Here is an 18,385-nt window from a genome sequence, read left to right as displayed (position 1 = left end):
AGGCAGAAGGACCGAAGTACACTGCTGAGGGGAGCAGCGGGCGGCAGGAGAGGTCTGCGCACCATGTGGGACCCTCCTCTGGTGGCCGGGGAGCAGCCGGGGATCGAACCGGCACTGCAGAGGCTGCGGGCAGCTTCGCAACCCAGCGCTCAACCACTGCGCCACCAGGGAGGCCCCCATGTCTCTTTCTATTTGGAGACTATTTCTTAGTGTATATATCTCAAGTGGTCTCTATATAAAGAGTCAAATTAGTGAGAACATTCACCCCAACTCATTAACTTTAGCTGCCTTATTGAACAAAGTCATACTATGTACTCGAGACTCTCATGATAGTGTTCTAAATAACTGTGATAAACTTGTCATGCTGTTCGGTGTAGTGAGGTAATGATATTGTGAAGTTAGCAGAATTACCTCCGTTAATTCTATTTACATGGATATTTTGATTTTTTGATAGTGAGGTAAGCATGACTTAATATTAAAATAAGTATGCTTATTTCTTTATTTTTCTCTTGGAAGCAAGTTTTATTTTCATCTCTCTTTATCCACTCATGAAGCTACCACATCTAATATCTTCTCTGATTTAAATCTAGAAACAGGAATGTGGGTTTTGAGGTTGAATAATTTATTAAATGTTCCAGAGAGATAAAGCTCATGACTTCAGCTACTTCCACAATTGTGTCTCTCTTTATCCCAATCGTCTCTCAATTCTGTGATTCAAGCTCACATCAAGGGGCCAATTTGTGAAATCAATACATAATGACAACAGATTGTATCATGTTACTCAATCAACACTGATGCTGAACTCTTTCAAGAGTTGAGAGATCTTAATAAACACACTAACAAGACTGCATGTGGTGTTTCCAGTTCAGATAGAGAAGTCAGAGATTTTGAAGGACCCATTAACTTTCAGTTTAACCTGGAATAGAGAGAGGTACAGGGACATATTTTAAAAATCTGGGTGACAACACACACACAACACCATGCCAACAGGAAAATAAAATACCCAGCCAGGAAAATGTCATCTTGATAGAAGTAGAAGGGATTGAAGTTAAGGGCACAGGTCCTGGGCTCACTTCGCCTGGCTTCTAATCCTACTTCTATTACCCAATAACTGCTAAGCTTGAACAAGTTACTTAAGTGAATTTGTATCTCAATTGAATTTATAAAATAGATAAAATATAATACTTAACTCAGAGTTTTTGTGACATCTGAATGAGTTAATTCTTTATCTTATAGAATATGACTTATTAAAGAAACAAAATAAGCTCTGACAAATAAACTATGACTTCCTAGAGACTGTCAGACATAGCCCAATTCAAAGACATTAAATGTGAAAGAAAATGCTTGCCATTGCTTGGAATAGCTTAGAATTGATGAAAATATGGTTCATTTGAACACCTGGAATAGTGTCTGGCATATTGCATATGGGTATTGAATGTTAGCTATTATTATTTGTAATACTCAAGTAATAATCATACAAATAATCAGAAAGATGTATTGTACTATTTCCATTTTCCCATTTCTCGAGAAGGGATAATTATGTTCTTCCACAAAACAGGGTCATTAGGAAGGAAAATATTACACCTGGCATTTCACTGCTACTTAAGTGTGACTCAAGGGAAGTGTTAGTTGAAAAGGGCCTCACCTCTTTGGCCCTCCCAAAGCCACAAACAGCAGAGACTTCCCTGGTTTGTTGAAGAACTATTCTTTAGTTAAATTTAGATAAGGCCTGTACTTCTTGCTATAACATCAAAATATTTTCAGGGCTAATGTGTAACAAAATGAATGCTAGATCATAAAAGGACCTTTAAAATTGTCATAACATTTTAAAAATTCAAAAATTAGAAAAATGAGATTAACTTGTCAATAGAAGTAGCTCATATTTTTATTAATGAATTTGAGATTTTTATGTACTATGAGTACATACATAGCTTCACCCCAATTTTTTTAAGAGTTATTTATTTATACAAGAACAGGGATACAGGTCACAGGCACCGGAGGGTGAGAGAATTCACCAGAGAGAGTGCGGATTAGAACAGGCAGACGGACGAAGACACTGCTGAGGGGAGCAGCGGGCGAGGCAGGAGAGGTCTGCCACTCAATGTGGATTTCTCCCTGGCGGGCCGGGAACCGAACCCATGCTGCAGAAGCTGCGGACAGCTTCACAGTGAAGCGCTCAACCCACTGCACCACCGGGGAGGCCCACCCAAATATTTTAAAACTAAGATTTGAATGATTTTAATAAAGAATAAATATGCACCAGAATGCAGTCTGTTCCAAAATCCTTTTTATTAAGTACAAAATAATAAATATTGTTTACTGAATGAATGAATAAATGAGCAAAGAAATGAACTATCAGATTAAACAAACTGATTATAAATGGATAAATGAAGTAGTTAACGCCAATAAAACGGCTGGAAGAGATGTCATATTTCAGTCAAAGTGCTGGCCTTGTCATCTCCCCTAGAATCAAGGTCATACCACTTCTGGACAGAAAAACATATTGCCTAACAGATTAACTCAGGAAGAAGGGGTTTAGCTAAGTCATTGAAAGGCAAAGAGCATACACTAAAATGGAGAGATTTGTTTCTTGACTCATGACAGCAAGGTCAGGAGTTTCCTTTGCGAATAGCCAATGAATCAATGAATGGAGCACAATTAATGGATGTCTTAAGTTATGGGAAGGAATCGGGTTTCCCAAATGAATGTTCTTTCAATGCACTAAAAGGAAGTGATTGGCAACCTAGAACTGGAAATGCTCTTACATTAAAGTGTTTCCTTTACATCTCAACATGGACACAGATAGTTTAGTTAAAATGGAATGAAAGATGACTAATCTCCTAAAGGAAAAGCAAGTAGCAGGCTCTTGGTGACACATTGGGGAAAATTTTCATGCATGAACAGTATGGGCTCTGTAAACCTGTACTGTAAACTCTGTAAACCAATAGAATTCCAAATCTGTAAACCAATAGAATTCCAAAGTCCAAAAAAATTAGAACTGTTATTACAATCAGAGAGGGGACGGTAAATGAAAATTGATGGGATCCATGTATATAATTTCAGTTATGTAAGTTCCTGTACTCACAGCTAAAAATTTATCAAGATTTTTCTAAACAAAAAAGGCATGAATTTGGTTTCTCAGGCTTCCACATCATCAGTATTTTCATGACACAGCTAGACAAGAAGGGTAAAGCTGTAGAAACTCCCAGGGGTTGGAAAGGGACTCTGACCTTCACATAGGATTTCTCAGTTGACAGGACAGGTGATATTACCATTGGATTTTCTCTTAACCCTTAAGTACCTGTGCCTATTGTAGGCACAATAAAACTCCTAAGAACTATAACTGAGTACACAAAGCCCAATTTATGATCCCATTTAATCACAACAGGGTTCTCATTGTGAAGCATCAAGTTCTGAGCCTTTCTCAATTCCCTTAGCTGCTAGAATGTGAAAAACATCATTGAGGAGGCTATTTATTGCACTATGGTCTAATGGTACTTGTCCTTCTTTGATAAGGAAACAACTTGCTTTCTGGGGTCATTGTTTCATCTTTCTCCATGTCCTGTACTGCTGATTCAAGGAGAGTGATACATACTGACTTCAAAGGGAGTTTAATAGTGCATGGCAAAAGACAGGAAACATGGCGGGAATATTTAAGAGAGGGCTTTACAAGGTCGTTTCCTTTCTGCAGTTTCTTGATGCACATCTCAAACTGCTCTGTCCATTTCAGGAACCAAGGAAGGTTTGGTCCCTTTCTTATCCACAAAGCTCATTAAAGTCATTCAGTTGTTTCATTTGAACTCTACATCCACAAAAATTACTACTGAGCTCTGTTTGTGCAGGCAATTCCTATTACCTCAGTTCTCTCACCAGTGCTCTCACCAGTGCTCTCTGGATGAAATCAGACTTTTGATACTGACTTAGAGTAGCTTCCTTGGATGTAAACATATTTGCAAAGATGATGAGAGTCAGAAATGAAAATGAAAATGTTGATTCTCTTGATAGAGCATCAAATACAGGACCCTCTTGATGCTTCTTTTAGTCATCTCCTCTCTCCCGAATATACTAAGACGGTCATGTGGATAATGGTAGGGAGTGAATGGATGGGTTTAAGTTCTTATTTTCCCTTGAGTTTTGGTATAAAGTGCATCTAAAAAATATTTCATTTATATAAACTGAGTATGCATGCATACACAGTCTCTGCCAATGCCAAAGCATTTTCTTTATTATAATGAGATGCATCTTCCTGGATTTTCTGCACAATCAGACTGTAATTAAGCATTGGGAGATACAGGTAAGTGCATACGATACATGTTTAATTAAAAGAGAAAATGCTGGTTAAGTATCAATTTGTATGACATTCAATTTACAAGGAGGATTCAGAAAGCTACTCTCACATATTTCCTTTTATATGTATGTATGTACTTACACACATGTATGTTTTCATACTTAACTCATATTCTCATTTCATATGCTGGAGTTGCTGCCACATGTCCTGCCCCCATCCAAGAAATGTTGAGAATTCCCATGAAAAGTAAAATGCTTGCATAAATTCATGTAGGGCAAATAAAAAAGCAGCCAGGACCCAGCAGGCTGAGTCAATGTATAGCTTGCATATGGAAACAATGACATGATTGTTTACTCACTGGTTTAATGATATTCACTTTCTCCTAATGGCAACGTGGAAAATGTGAGTGCCAGATGCTGCGCCCAGAGCGGAGAAGAGAGAACAGGGGAAGGTCTAGAGTAAGGAATTTATCCTGACACCAGAATGTAGTGTAACTCTTCAGTTTATTAACGCTATGTTTTTTTTTAGAAAAAAATACTTTGATGTCTGCAGCTTAAATTTCCATATTTTTATAACAGTTCAGCAACAAATTTACATATTTCCTGGAATCTGCAGATATAAAAGCGGTAAAACACTCCAGGCATTATTAGACAGTAGATTATAACCCATTACTATTGTTTCAATTAGCAATGTAAAAGTGACCTGCAGTGTTCAGATGACCCACTAATGGATTTAAACGCTTTCAAATATTAATGCAGGTTTTCTAAAGATGAATCCCAAACCCATTATTCCTGGAACAACTATGAGCTGAAAAGCTGGCAATGATTGTGCATTATGTGGAAAGGCTCATGGTTAATTAAATGAATACCTAGCATTACACTATTCACTTTAGTGCTACAAAATTATTTCTCATTGATTTTTACATTCTGAGTCTGTGATTCAATTTACTTCTGCAATTTGTGTTGTCGTGTCAATAAAAGAGAACTGCTTGAAGATGGAAGCATTAGAGACGGATAAATACATTAAGATCCAATGAAAACTGCAGTTTTCCTATTGTTTGCCTCTATTGAAATATCATTTGTAGCAGCACTTTGTTATGTATTATTAATACAATTTTTGTTTGCTTCCATCTGCTCTCTTCTCCCCTTTTCTATTCAGGAACTGGAATGTTAGTGATTGCTTGAGGGTGAGTAGCTAATTTTTCTGTAACAAGTTCTCTCACTACCAAGAACAAAAGCACCATCAACACAAATCTGTTATTTCATGTTAAATGAACTAGAAGGCCAGATTCTTCATCAAAGACAGTGTGGGGAGTTACTGTGGGTGTGTTTTAATTTCAAGAAGTAAATGACACTCCTATTTGTTAAAGTGTGAGCTAAAAAATAACACAGTTCTAACCACATTAGCCAATTTGTGCAATAAATACAATTTAATGTATTATGAAGTGCACATTTTATCCAAAAACCTTATTACACATCCTATGATGAAACTACATGTGTTTTTCTTGCAAGTATCTGGACTCAGTTCTGCTAAGTCTAAGTTGAGATTTACTTTAATGCTTTTCTTTACTCTGAAATGTTGCAAACTTCAGTTTCATAGTTCTGGATATCTGACGAAATCTTAGATGTGTTATCATCTTGGGATTCAGACTCTTGTTTGGTATGTAACTGTAAATTTAACCTTTCCCGAGTAAAGTGGTTTTGCCAGTCAATTGAAACAGTCAATGTCCTCTACCTAGATCACCTCTTTGGGCTTGATTGTGTCCAGGCAAACAGTCTCCATCAGAATGGTCACATGGGTGTTGGAATTTGTCTGCTGTCAGCATTAGACCCAATGAAGAAGCAAATGTCACTCCTGGCAGTATGCTTATTTCTGAAGTAGTCATGTTCCACTCTCTATGCCCTTCTTACAACCCTGTCTTCAAGCTATTATTTTTCATACTGAGTTGAATTGCTGAATTTGTTTAACACCAGAATTTTATATTGAAAATCATTTTGCAAAGTTTTAAGAAAAGAGTATTCTATAGACAAAAGAGAATTACCAATAGACAAATACAAATGACCCATAAGGACAATAAAATTTCAACTTCTTTGTTAATTGATGAATACTGATTAAAATAACTAGCTATTTTTTTTTGCCTAACATTGTCAGGAGGAAAGAGTCATATGAAAACTTGGTGAGGGAAAATGAAGACTGCGTATGCCTATCCCACCAGTGAGATGTACAATGATACATTTTTTTTTTCCAAAGGTGGTTTGAGCATATGAGTTTTTAACTTTGGAGAGTTTTACATAAACTTTCATTCTGAAATTCTACCTTTGGGAATTTAGCCTCAGGAAATAATTTTGAATGTGTGCAAAGATTTAGCTATATAAATCGGTTATATAGACCCTTTGGTGTCATTTATGGGATTAAAAAATTTAGAAGCATCCTAAATGTCTAAAATGAGGAATTAGTTGATGAATTCACTTGTGCAACTGAATATTATTCAACTTACACACTTATACCATTATAATTATATAATTATTCAATGAAACAACACACAATATCTAGTGATATGGAAAGACATTTAGAATATATTATTGATTCAATAAAATACATCACACACAATCACAGATACTGACCAAACTGTGTGTAATGTACTTAGTGCTTAGTTATGTTATATAATTCCTTCAATAGTTTTGAAGATATTCCCAAAAAAAGCTAGAATTATTGTTCAGAATATTTTCCCAATAAAAATTGACTCATGTTCATTGTACAATAATTTAAAATACTTTCAAACAAAAAAAGAGTAAACTATATATCTGCACATGCAATGTATATTGAAGAAAGAGGAGATTGGAAAGATATACACCAAAAGGAGTTTTCCCTTTCTTGTTTTTTGTTTCATGTAACATGAAATTTTTTTAAATTTGTATTTAAAAATATTTATACCAATAACATGAATAACATTTTTAGTAGTTAAAATGTATAGTTGAGAATTTTCTTCCAGTCATCATACAGTAACCAAGTGGAAAGAAGACCCTGCAATTAGGAAAAAACATGAAAAAGAAAAAAATACTGTTAATCTATGAAAAAACTTGGATTTGAATTCTAGTTTTCTGAGTTACCAGGTTGGGAACTCTGGGCAACTCACTTAACTACTCTGAGCTTCAGTTTCATTTAAATATACTTCTATCCCCCAAAACACCACTGGTCAAATGAGAAAAGAAAATGCCCTTAGTCGCATCTGCATATTGAGATGTAGTGACTTCTGAGAGGCGTGCAAATGGGTTTAAATATCATCCTTCCCTTATTCTTGTTCCAGTTCATTGCTTCATTCACTCTCCCAAGTCATGCACACTTAAAAACCAATATGACTTTCCCTTGTGACATTTGCTCCAAAGGATTTTCTGTCATTATAATGAAATATACCTTTTCAGAAGAGGGCAGGGCAATAAGCAATACAGTAATGTTCATAACAATTTCCCTCCAGTAATTAGTAAAACCTCACCCCTATCATTGTGGTCTTCACGTGTGCTCCAAGAGGGCAGGGCTCACATTGTGTTTGGTTCACAACTGCATGTTTGGATTTGCACATAGTAGGTTCATATTGTCAATGAATAATAAAACACACAAAAATGAGAGTTTCTAAGTTTGAGTACTGCATTATTGCTAAATATTTATTTACCTTCATTGTGGCAAAATTGAAACAAGTAAGTAAACAATGATTACATAACAGTTTGCTAATTTTACCTGCTTAAATAAAAGTTGTGTAATACTAGAAGAGAACAGTGCTGCTCTTAGAAGCTGGTAATGTCACATTCAGCAAACTGGAAACCACCCCCCAAACCCCCAAGTCAAATTTGCCCCATTTGACAACTGGCCCCTGGCCTGTGAGCTGTAGGTCTATTTGCAAACGTGTTGCTGACTGGTGGAGAGGTGTTTTTATGGAGGAATGACTGGAATGAAAATGGAGCCTGCTAGGCTAATAACCAAGGCAGGGGCTGGCAGCATGGCACTTGTGTTCTCTCTCAGTTGTAGGAAGCACTGATGGAATATCTCATTTTGTGATGCAATAGAAAGTGAGCTGTTGATCATAGGATGGCACACCCATTCATTCTGAAAATAACACACAGAGTTACATGGACCCAGCACTGAGATATGTAACTCTCACTAATACACTAATTTAGAAAGGAACACTTGTCAGTGGATAGAACTTATTCTATACTGATAATTTAGGATGGTTACTCATTGTACCTTTTGACAAGTTAACTAGGAATGTGGTAATCTTCACATATAGTAAATATTCACATAACATTAATTTTGTTTTTCTTTTGGCTTAGATTATCTTTACTTGCACCATTCCCTTGATTAATGCACAAGGAAATAAGATATAAACTTTGAAATAGTTGCAATGTAACTACCTAGGGAAGGGAAAATAGTTACATGAAAATAGAATGGAATTAAAAAAAGATCATTTCATAATGAAATAGATAAGGAGCACACTTAAAACATGCATTTTCTTCTATATATTTTGGCACATTTGATAATTATATTAATTTTATTATAACAGCTATCAAATCTAAATACATATTGGAAATTCAGTAGAAATTACTTTAGGCATAGAGAATTAAAATACAATAAATAGTATAGATTTTAAAAATTACTGTTTAAGATAGATGGTGAATATATTATTAAGCTATGCAGAAGTTGCCTGGAGAAATATTTATTCAGAGGTGAACTAAGGAGTGTGTTGAAGATTCCTGAAGTCACGGTAAAGACATTAAGTTACGAAGAACAGGACAGACTCAATGTAACACTTAGTGTCAGAAATTCACAAAGAACAGAGAATGTGTTCATGCAGACATATTGCATTAAAAATACTTTTTGAATATTTCTATAAATAATTTAATTTTCAAAAGCAATAGGAAATATGTTTTACATAGTATGATAAGAAAAGGAAAACTGCATTTTGTGCAAAGCTTGCTGTGAATTAATTGTCTTTGTTATGGCTTAACCTGCCCCCAAGTCTCACCTCTAGTTTAATAAAGAACCCCTAGTTTAATGATGTTTCAAGTTCTAACGATGAGTTAACCACCTACACAGGGAATTTGACTTTCATTGATCAGGGAAAAATGTTTATGTTCCGATTAACCATTTAATTGACCACCATCTTAATTTCTTAAGATGACTCTCAGGCATCAAAGTAAAGCACCCAACATATAGAGGTATATAGGGTGTCCATGCAAGTGGACACCCTCAGATATCACAAAACAACTGCAAACAGTGCTGTAAATTAGTTCTTTATTAAATGCACGGTAGAGAACTAAAATGGGAAAGGACTTTTCACTCAACTGAAGGAAATTGTACCTTTAGAGACCAAATGGTGAAGAAAATTACTAGAATAAACAGGACAATTTAACCTGAAACTTGACTGTATGTCATCATATCCTTTGGTCCAGCATAAAAAAAAAAATCAATTCCTCAGCTTACCCTTGCATTTTTAACGGCAAGGCTGATGAAATCACAGAAGAACAAACGTGAGATTAGATCTTAAAATAAGTAATTTTCTTTGGGAATCAATTAACAACAAAATTATTGAAAACGTAGCATCCTTTTCACTTATATGCTTTGTTTTTAAACTTATATTCTTCACTATAGAAACACAGTTTTCACAGAAAGGAATTGAAAAGTTAAATCTTCATTTGGTCTATCAAGGTTGTGGGAAGGGGCTATTGTATCTCACATTGCCTCTTATGACTCCCCCACACACCTATCTTGAAGTTCTGAGAAAGTAGAATTGGTACTCAATATTATTGTCTTAGATTCTGATGGTGGTAAACGAAGCAATGAGTATAGGAACAAAGGAATTTGCTATTAGATAATCAGTCTTTAGAATTGTAAATTTTGGTGCTAGCTTAGAATAGAAAACCATGATTAAATCAATGTCTATTCTCCTATCTGAGATTTACTGGACATTTTCAAATTTCCAAGTTCTTATGTTCAGTGAGAAAATGTAACTTTCAATGGTCATTAGTGTGGCATACCTCTTAGTATAACCAAAATAACCTGTTTATGACGTGAAAAAGGTGGGAACATAGTTTAAAAACAGGGAAGGAAAAGTAAAAGATAGCAACATATTCTTAGAGGAATCACTTAATATCCAAAAATGAAATTATGCAAAGGCTATGAAAATCTTTAGTACTTGGTTATGTATCTAGCAACCTCATTTAAGATTACTCTTAATTTCTGTGCACTGAAATTCACTGTTGATAAGAAAAAACTGAAAGTGTTTGACTCTACTGGACCTTACCTTCATTGAAGCTTAGTATATGTGATTTAATAAATTCACACACTTTTCTATGTTAAATTCATTCATACAATAGGAGCTTATAAAAAGAATATAGACTAAAGAGTAAGCTGCATAATGAGATTTAATCTATGTAAAATATGTCCCAGAAGAAATGTCCTTTACTTTGATCATATCCCTTGAAACAAGATCCCCTGCTGGAAACCACAATAAAATGAGAGCTTGGAAAAAAACTCCTCTGGCAAGCAAGCTTGCTTTTTAAAACAAAAGTTCACCAAGCCCACCAAGCCCATGATCCTGGGGTGGGCTTAATTAATGTCAATGAAATCTCAAAGGTTCCCTGAGGCTTAAAGGGGAAATAAATCTCAATGGGTTCTCTATGCCTTCTCTAAGATATTCAGATTGAAGGCACACACGCTCTCTTCCAATGTGCATGTGTGTGCATATGCAAATACCACACATACATACATGCATACAGTAGGTGTCTATGTCATTATGAAGTGCCCTTTTTAAAATTTTATTTATTCCAGACTAGGTTCACACATCACATTTTCAACATAGCTTCAGAATGTCAACAGCTATGGTGTCATCTTAGAATGATTTAGCATATTTCTCTAAGTAGACATGGTAATGATATTGTCTTATTTTTCGGTTTTTCCATTTACTTATATTACTATTGAATCTACAGCGTCGCTTTGTCTAGTCCAACCAAAAGACACACCTGAATAGAATCTTCAGTTGTTTTTCATCAAAATTTTACTCTATGTCCTTTATTTAATTGAATGAGTTTGGTTTTTTCCAGGTATGCTCACCATTTCATTTACTCAGTCAGTGAGATTCAGAGCCTAACTACATATCCTTGTAGCAGAAACAAATGAATACAAATGCCAATAAAATGTTTATTTTTTTTATATTCGTTATATAGGAAACGATTTACCATGAGCAGATTCACACATCACGGAAAACCATGTTGTCCCTGAAAAATGAGTGAGGAGCTTACAGATCAGCTTTCATTAATACCTCGATATATGGCTAATCTTGATTCACTGGTTTAGAAGTTATCATTTCATCCTATAAATAACCTCTTAATGTGAAACACACACACACCCACACACACCCATGTTGTAGGACCATTAAGTGGTTCTCCCACCCAGGGAAGTAATCTTATCCACTCCTAACGCACATACTGAATAATGATCATATTTATGAAAATTGTTTTCCTATTGTTGCTCTTCTACCTTTCCAACTATGTCAGTTTCATCATTTTGAGTCTCTGAATCACTTTAAAAGTTTTGTTACACAGACTTCAGTTTTCCAAAGATCTCAAAATACAGGGGGTCTTAACAAATATGTGACTGTTGTGTAGTTTTGTGTTATCTTTGTAGTTTCTGAGACACTGTAACACTATTTAATTAGCTAAAATTTCTCCTCTCTTGAGAAATGGCAACTCAATGAAATGTCAACAATGCTGTCAGTCTGCTTCAGGCTAAAACTCATGACACAAAATCTAAAGGTAAAAATAGTCCAGTGCAGAAATCTTTGTCATAATTTTGAGGCCCACACCTTATGCCAATGAAATCCATATGTGATTCTATGAGAATGCTAAATTAGGAAGAGTAGCTAATAAATTATCTCAACAGAGGCAATAATTGATCAATCCTTACATAGAAATTTATCTAATTAGCCAAATAACATATCAAGTTCTGACAGGGATTTTCAAGTACTACACTTGCTGTTTGACAAAACTTTGCTTTTCAGTTCTGGTAAAGAAAAACAAAAACAAAACAAAACAAAACAAAACCAACCAAAGAACAATCCTCTGTGCTATTCTTTACTCCTGAACAAAACTCTTTTTTTTTTTCCAAGAAAGAAAAACAACAATCACTGTCTTTTAGTCAAGTACAGACAAGAACTGAACAAAAATACCTTACTTTATCTGAATTATCATGCAGGGTTTGAGATCCATGGGCTCATTACTAAGGATAATAAAATTTGGCATTCCCTATTGTCTGAAGGTTTATAAAGGCTAAATTTCTTGATTTATTTAAATAAATGATAGGAAAGAGCAAACTACAAAAACAAGTGCTATATACTGAAGGCATGTGAATTAACTCTTTCCCAAGGATAATGCAAATTAGAAGTACGTAAAGCTTTGTCTGCACCTGGGATCTTTAATGAGGATAAAGAAAAATCAGACAGAGATTCTCCTGGGGAAAGAGAGGATCGTTATTTGAATAACCTGCAGTGAATTCTAATCAATGCGACGTGACTTTGAAAATGAATGTGGTCTTTCAACCCGCTGTACTTGAGCTGTAATATTAATCATAACTTCATGGTACAGTAAAGCTTATGACAAATGCTTATTCGGTGGACTCAGAAAAAGTCTGGCATGGATGTGCCAAGGAAAGATGGAGCCATGGAAATACAAAAGCTCTTCATTTTTCTTCCTTGTGGACCCATTTTTGGCTAGTGTATTCTGTTATCCGCCTTTGATTATCTCAAAAGATGTTGATGCAAATTGTATGTCATAACTACAATTGTTTTCTTTTTTGTATTTCCAAAGGTGACATTTTCCACATAGTTTTTTTCCCGACACAGTCTTAGGAGTGTTACTTAACATTATTAAATTACACCAGGAAACTGGTGTGCCAATCCACTATGGGTGCAGTGACTAGCACAGCAAACCTCAGCAGTGCAGGAGAGAATTTTAACCCTGTCTCATTAGAGCCCTGCGCATAGCAGATTTCGTGGGAGGCTGGGTAGAAAAATGATGCTGACTTAAATAATGATTAAAAAAAAATCAGCTATCATGTGATTTCTACCTAAAAGAAAATGTAATTAGTTTTTGACAAGTTGACATTAAAAGGTTTGTGACAGAAGAACATTTTGTATTGAAGCTAAATGTTCAAGAATCATAAGGAAGGAAGAAGATGATAAAATAAACACATTAAAATAATTTAAGTCCTCCTTTGTCAGAAAACTATTCCAGGAGGAGAATTGCATTGGACATATTTGCGTTGGGCTAATGGAAATAGTGTTTAGTAATCAGAGCTGTCATCTGGTTTTGTTACTGCAATAATGGTCTGAGCTGAACTCAGGGTGCGACCTGCCGACCACATGTGCTGATACTTCAGAGTGATGTCTTGCTCTTAAGGCCAAACAGAAGTTAATTCTTCAAATGTATATTTTCACAGGGGAGTGGTTTCTAGATTTTGGGTATAAAGTGAAAGGGAGTGCTTCGTGGTACTCTTGTATTTGAGGGTACAGTAGACTGATGGACTCCAAACTTACCTTATTTTGCAGAATTTAAGTATCGGAAGGTCTCAAGTAACATCATACATTTCATTTCCTGCTTGAAAGTCCCATTCAAACTCACGGTCTCTGGGATAAACATACATGTGCACACAGATGGATAATATTTTGAATAAAATGAAATGCTTGTATTTATATGCGTATCTAATATGGAACAAATATGGAAGCTATATCTACACAGATAATGTATACATTCATATATATGAATTAATAGATATACTATAGATAAAAGGGTAGAGCACTAAACTTGAAGTCATAATTGCATCGAGGACCCTCATATATGGTTAATAACATTTTTAAGTGTAATTTGATTATCTTTTACTGACAAATTTCCCTGGACAAAATTAGTTAATAATTATAACTTGCTTTGTTTGAGATTTTTAAACTTCTAACTCTAATGTTGACAAAGTCCCACATTTTTTTTTGGCTCGTTCGCTGTATTTAGACTTTGTGTGACATAGATACTATTTTTATTACCATTTTAGAGATAAGAATCCAGGATCTTAGGAATGCTTTATTACCTTCGCAACCTGATCCAAGTTGTAAGTAGCAGAGCCGAGTATTCAATCTATATTTGTAATATTAACATTTTGTGTTTCTTAAAAACAAGTTGTTACAATTTACATGCCACAAAAATCTATGCATTTTCGGTGTACAATTTAGTGACTACTTATAAATGTACTTAATTGTGCAGCCATTTCCATAATTTAGTTTTGAACATATTCATCTCCCCAGTAAGATCCCTCATGCCATTTTCAGTTAATCTCTGTTCCTGTCTTCAGCCCTAGGCAACCATTAATCTATTTCTGTCTCCATAGATTTGCCTTTTCTGGACATTTCTTATAAATGGAATCATACACTATGAAGTCTTTTGTGTCTGACTTCTTTCGCTTGGCATAATGTTTTTGAGGTTCATTTATATTGTTACCTCATGCTTTTTATAATGCGTTTGTCTACTCCCATTTCTGCCCTATTTTGAGCTGTTTCTATTTTGATCCCAAATTTGAGAAACAAAGAGATGCACTGCAACATAGGGAAAAGGAAACTAAGCTTGAGAGGACTAATACCTGGCTTTGGGTCCCGTGATCAAGGCAATTTGATTTCTCAACTACCTCACCTGAAAAGTTTGCTTACAGGGAAGACCAAATGAAATAATACCCATCATAGGGCCTCCCCGGTGGCGCAGCGGTTGAGCGCTGGGTTGCGAAGCTGCCTGCGGCCTCTGCGGCGCCAGTTCGATCCCCGGCTGCTCCCCGGCCACCAGAGGAGGGTCCCACATGGCGCGCAGACCTCTCCTGCCGCCCGCTGCTCCCCTCAGCAGTGTACTTCGGTCCTTCTGCCTGCTCTGCTCCCCACTCTGGCCCTGGTGAATTCTCTCACCCTCTCGAGCTTCTGACTGTACCCAGTGCATGTATAAACAAAACAAACAAATAAATAAAAACATGCTTCTATTAAAAAAAAAATAATACCCATCATAGCATTTGTAAAACCATATGAAATGATAGTTTATTATTTACTTGTTTATATAGTATCATGAGGTAAAGGAGTCAAATTTTCAAGGTATAGTAATCTCTTTGTTCTCAGGGAATTCTAGAGCAGAGGTGAGATAGATTGAGTGATATAGTCCCATGAGTGATAAGAAACCTTAAGTCCTTCAATTCAGCTCACCATTTCCTGTTAATAAAGTTGATTTAAACTCAAGATTAAATTTGTATACAAAACTTATTAACCACGCCCAATTTCAAGGCAGCCTAGATTAATGGCTGCTGGTTCCAAATTGTGATTCTCATGAGAATCACCTGTGGTGTCCTTCAATAATACAACTGCCTAGATTTAATAGAATTGGAGCTTAAAGTCTTCATATTCAAAAATTCAGATGATAATGCACATATAGTGTAAAATTTCAGAGCCAAGTTTGAGAATAGTTCTTAGTATGTTACCTGGAGCATGGTCAAAATAATCGTAGAACATTCTAGAATCACATAACAAAGTCTAATTGTGCAAAGGTTACTATTATCCTTCAATATCTATTCTTCCTTTTCCTCTTTAAATACTATCATCCCAGAATATTAGGGTTTCTCAGCCTCCCTTGGTGCCAGGTATTGTCATGTGGTCAATTTTTGGTCAATTGTGAACAGAAGTGATGAATGCTCTTTTTGAATTTCCATTTTTTCCTTGTTGCCACTAGCTAGACTATGGACAGGGTAGTGCTAGGTCATCCATGACTGTATGGATAAGGGCAACTATAGAGAATAGCAAAGCAGCAGGACAGAAGTGTTCAGGTATTAAATAATCTCATGGATTGCCTGCCAGCTCAAATTCTTAAATTAGAAAAATAAACTTTTACTTTGTTTTGATTGTTATTTTATTCCCTGCTAAGTAACTAAACCACAAGTTTAATCAAAACATTTGCTAAAAGTTATTCAATATTCAGAAAACTCAGACAAATAACTTTTGAATGTTTCAATATATAAGGTTGTTTGTTTTCTGGACAAGTTAACTTCACAGAGTTTAAACTGGGTTTATCTGCTGTTCTGTGCTATGAGGTGCTCAAGAAGACCCTGCAGATTTGGTCAGAGGACAATTCCCGCATAAAAACTTGTGGAGGGCCTCCCCTGTGGCGCAGTGGTTGAGCACTGGATTGCCAAGCTGCCTGCAACCTCTGCAGCACGGGTTCGATCCCGGGCCACTGGCTGAGGGTCCCACATGGCGCGCAGACCTCTCCTGCCGCCCGCTGCTTCCCTCAGCAGTGTACTTCCTCAGTCGGCCTGCTCTGCTCTGCTCTCAGCTCTGACTCTGGTGAATTCTCTCACCCTCCCTCGCTTCTGACTGTACCCAGTGCTTGTATAAATAAATAAATCTTTAAAAATAAATTAAAAAAAAAAACTTGTGGAGGTGGTCGACAGAGAATCTAGCTTGTATGAAAAAGATTTACATTTGGTTTTATGTTTTTACCTGGTCAAGTTTGAGATCCCTGCTATGAATTACTTGAGATCAGTGACTGATTTGTTATCTCTAGTTTCTGGAGAGAAAATGTCACAAATAAACATTCAAAACATCTGCTGATTTATCCAAAGCAAAAGACTCCCATGCATCATGAGTGCTAATATAATGACACTTGTAGGCTTCCCCATAGGTAGTGCCAAAAACTCTGTGACTATTTATAATGGAGATATGAGAGTGCAAAATATTAGGTAAGTGGAATTGGTAGTTGCTTAGTTTTTTCATTGCTAAGACTTCATGATTCTCTTTCTCCCTTTTCTAAAGCCCAAGGCTGGTTCATTATTCAATCATTGGAATAAATTACTTAAAGATTCAGGATTTTCCATAAATGCACTCCAATTTGCTCTTTCCAGCAGTATCTCTTTCTTCACTCACTCTGAATTTTTCCTATATTTCCTGACCTTAGCTTCGGCTCCACCTGTTCTCTCTGCTTGGGGACATATCTACCTATCAAATTCCCATCCACTCTGCATGAGTGAATGCCCTTCATTGTTATGTGAATACACAGATTCCCTGATGGCAGGGGAGGTAAACAGCCCTGACAGCTCCTGGACATCACTGTAATGAATTTTGAATGATGATCTCTCATTGAAGAGACTCCATACGGCAGAAATCCAAGTCAGAACATTGCATTGAAGATGCCTGTTGATCAAGAAAGGGTTATTCCCATCAGCTGGGTCCCTGATGTCTGGTCAAAAGGTTCAATGTGGACTAAGGTAAAAGCTGATTTCCCTACATAGCCCTTTCCTTAGGACTGTTTCCACTTAGGAAGTCTGATGTGCACATTGTCACAAAAATACCTTGTCAGGTGTTCTCCACCACATCTAAGTATCACCTATGCTTCCTCCATCATTGCTATCTTAGTCTGACTCACCATCTTGTCCTACCTGAATTTATCTGAACTGTTGCAATAGTCATCCCACTAGTCTCTTCTTCTTCCATTCTAAGCTCTCCAGCCCACTTCATTCCACATAAAATAACCAGAAGGATTCAAAACCTCCCAGTGGCTTTGCATTGCACTATGACCTAATAATAAGGATCTTCTGCCACACCCTCTGACTTCATCTAGCACTTCCCTGCCCTTTTACTATACTCCAGCCTCACTGGCGTGTCTCTCAAATTCTGAAGTTCTCCCTGTTTCATGACCTTCTCACTCTGCAGTATCTTCATCTGGGAACATATTATTCTTTCAGTTTTGCCTGGCTGGATCCATCTCATTAAACAAGTCTCAACTCAAAAGTTACTTCTCAGAGAGATATTCCCTTGCCCCTGCCAGCTAATGCTCCTCTCTCTTACCCTATCAGACCATTTCTTTAGAACAGTTAACACTATTTGAAATTAATGTATTTTAATTGAGCACATCATTAGATATCCATACATTTCTGTTAAGTAAATGAGTTTAGCATAATGGTTAAGAACTCAAGTGGAGGTAGTTTTCCTGAGTAGGTCTTGGCTCTGACATTTCACATACTAATTCTCCTTGTGTCAGT

At 36.2% G+C, this 18,385-nt stretch overlaps 1 long non-coding RNA gene across 1 annotated transcript; it reads right to left on the bottom strand.

Moving 5' to 3' along the window:
• Window positions 1-7,223: 7,223 nt before the first annotated feature.
• LOC119238441 (uncharacterized) lies at window positions 7,224-17,903 on the bottom strand. The gene is made up of 3 exons (XR_005123581.2): window positions 17,783-17,903; window positions 13,872-13,961; window positions 7,224-7,312 (listed from the first exon to the last, which is right to left on the bottom strand). It is a non-coding gene; the product is annotated as an uncharacterized LOC119238441 (long non-coding RNA).
• Window positions 17,904-18,385: the final 482 nt, after the last annotated feature.

The sequence above is a fragment of the Talpa occidentalis genome, unplaced genomic scaffold (genome assembly GCF_014898055.3).
Source record: "Talpa occidentalis isolate TD23 unplaced genomic scaffold, MPIMG_talOcc4v2.1, whole genome shotgun sequence".
NCBI lineage: Eukaryota > Metazoa > Chordata > Mammalia > Eulipotyphla > Talpidae > Talpa > Talpa occidentalis.
Note: the sequence above shows the minus strand (reverse complement) of the source record. Positions and strands in the feature narration are given on the sequence as shown.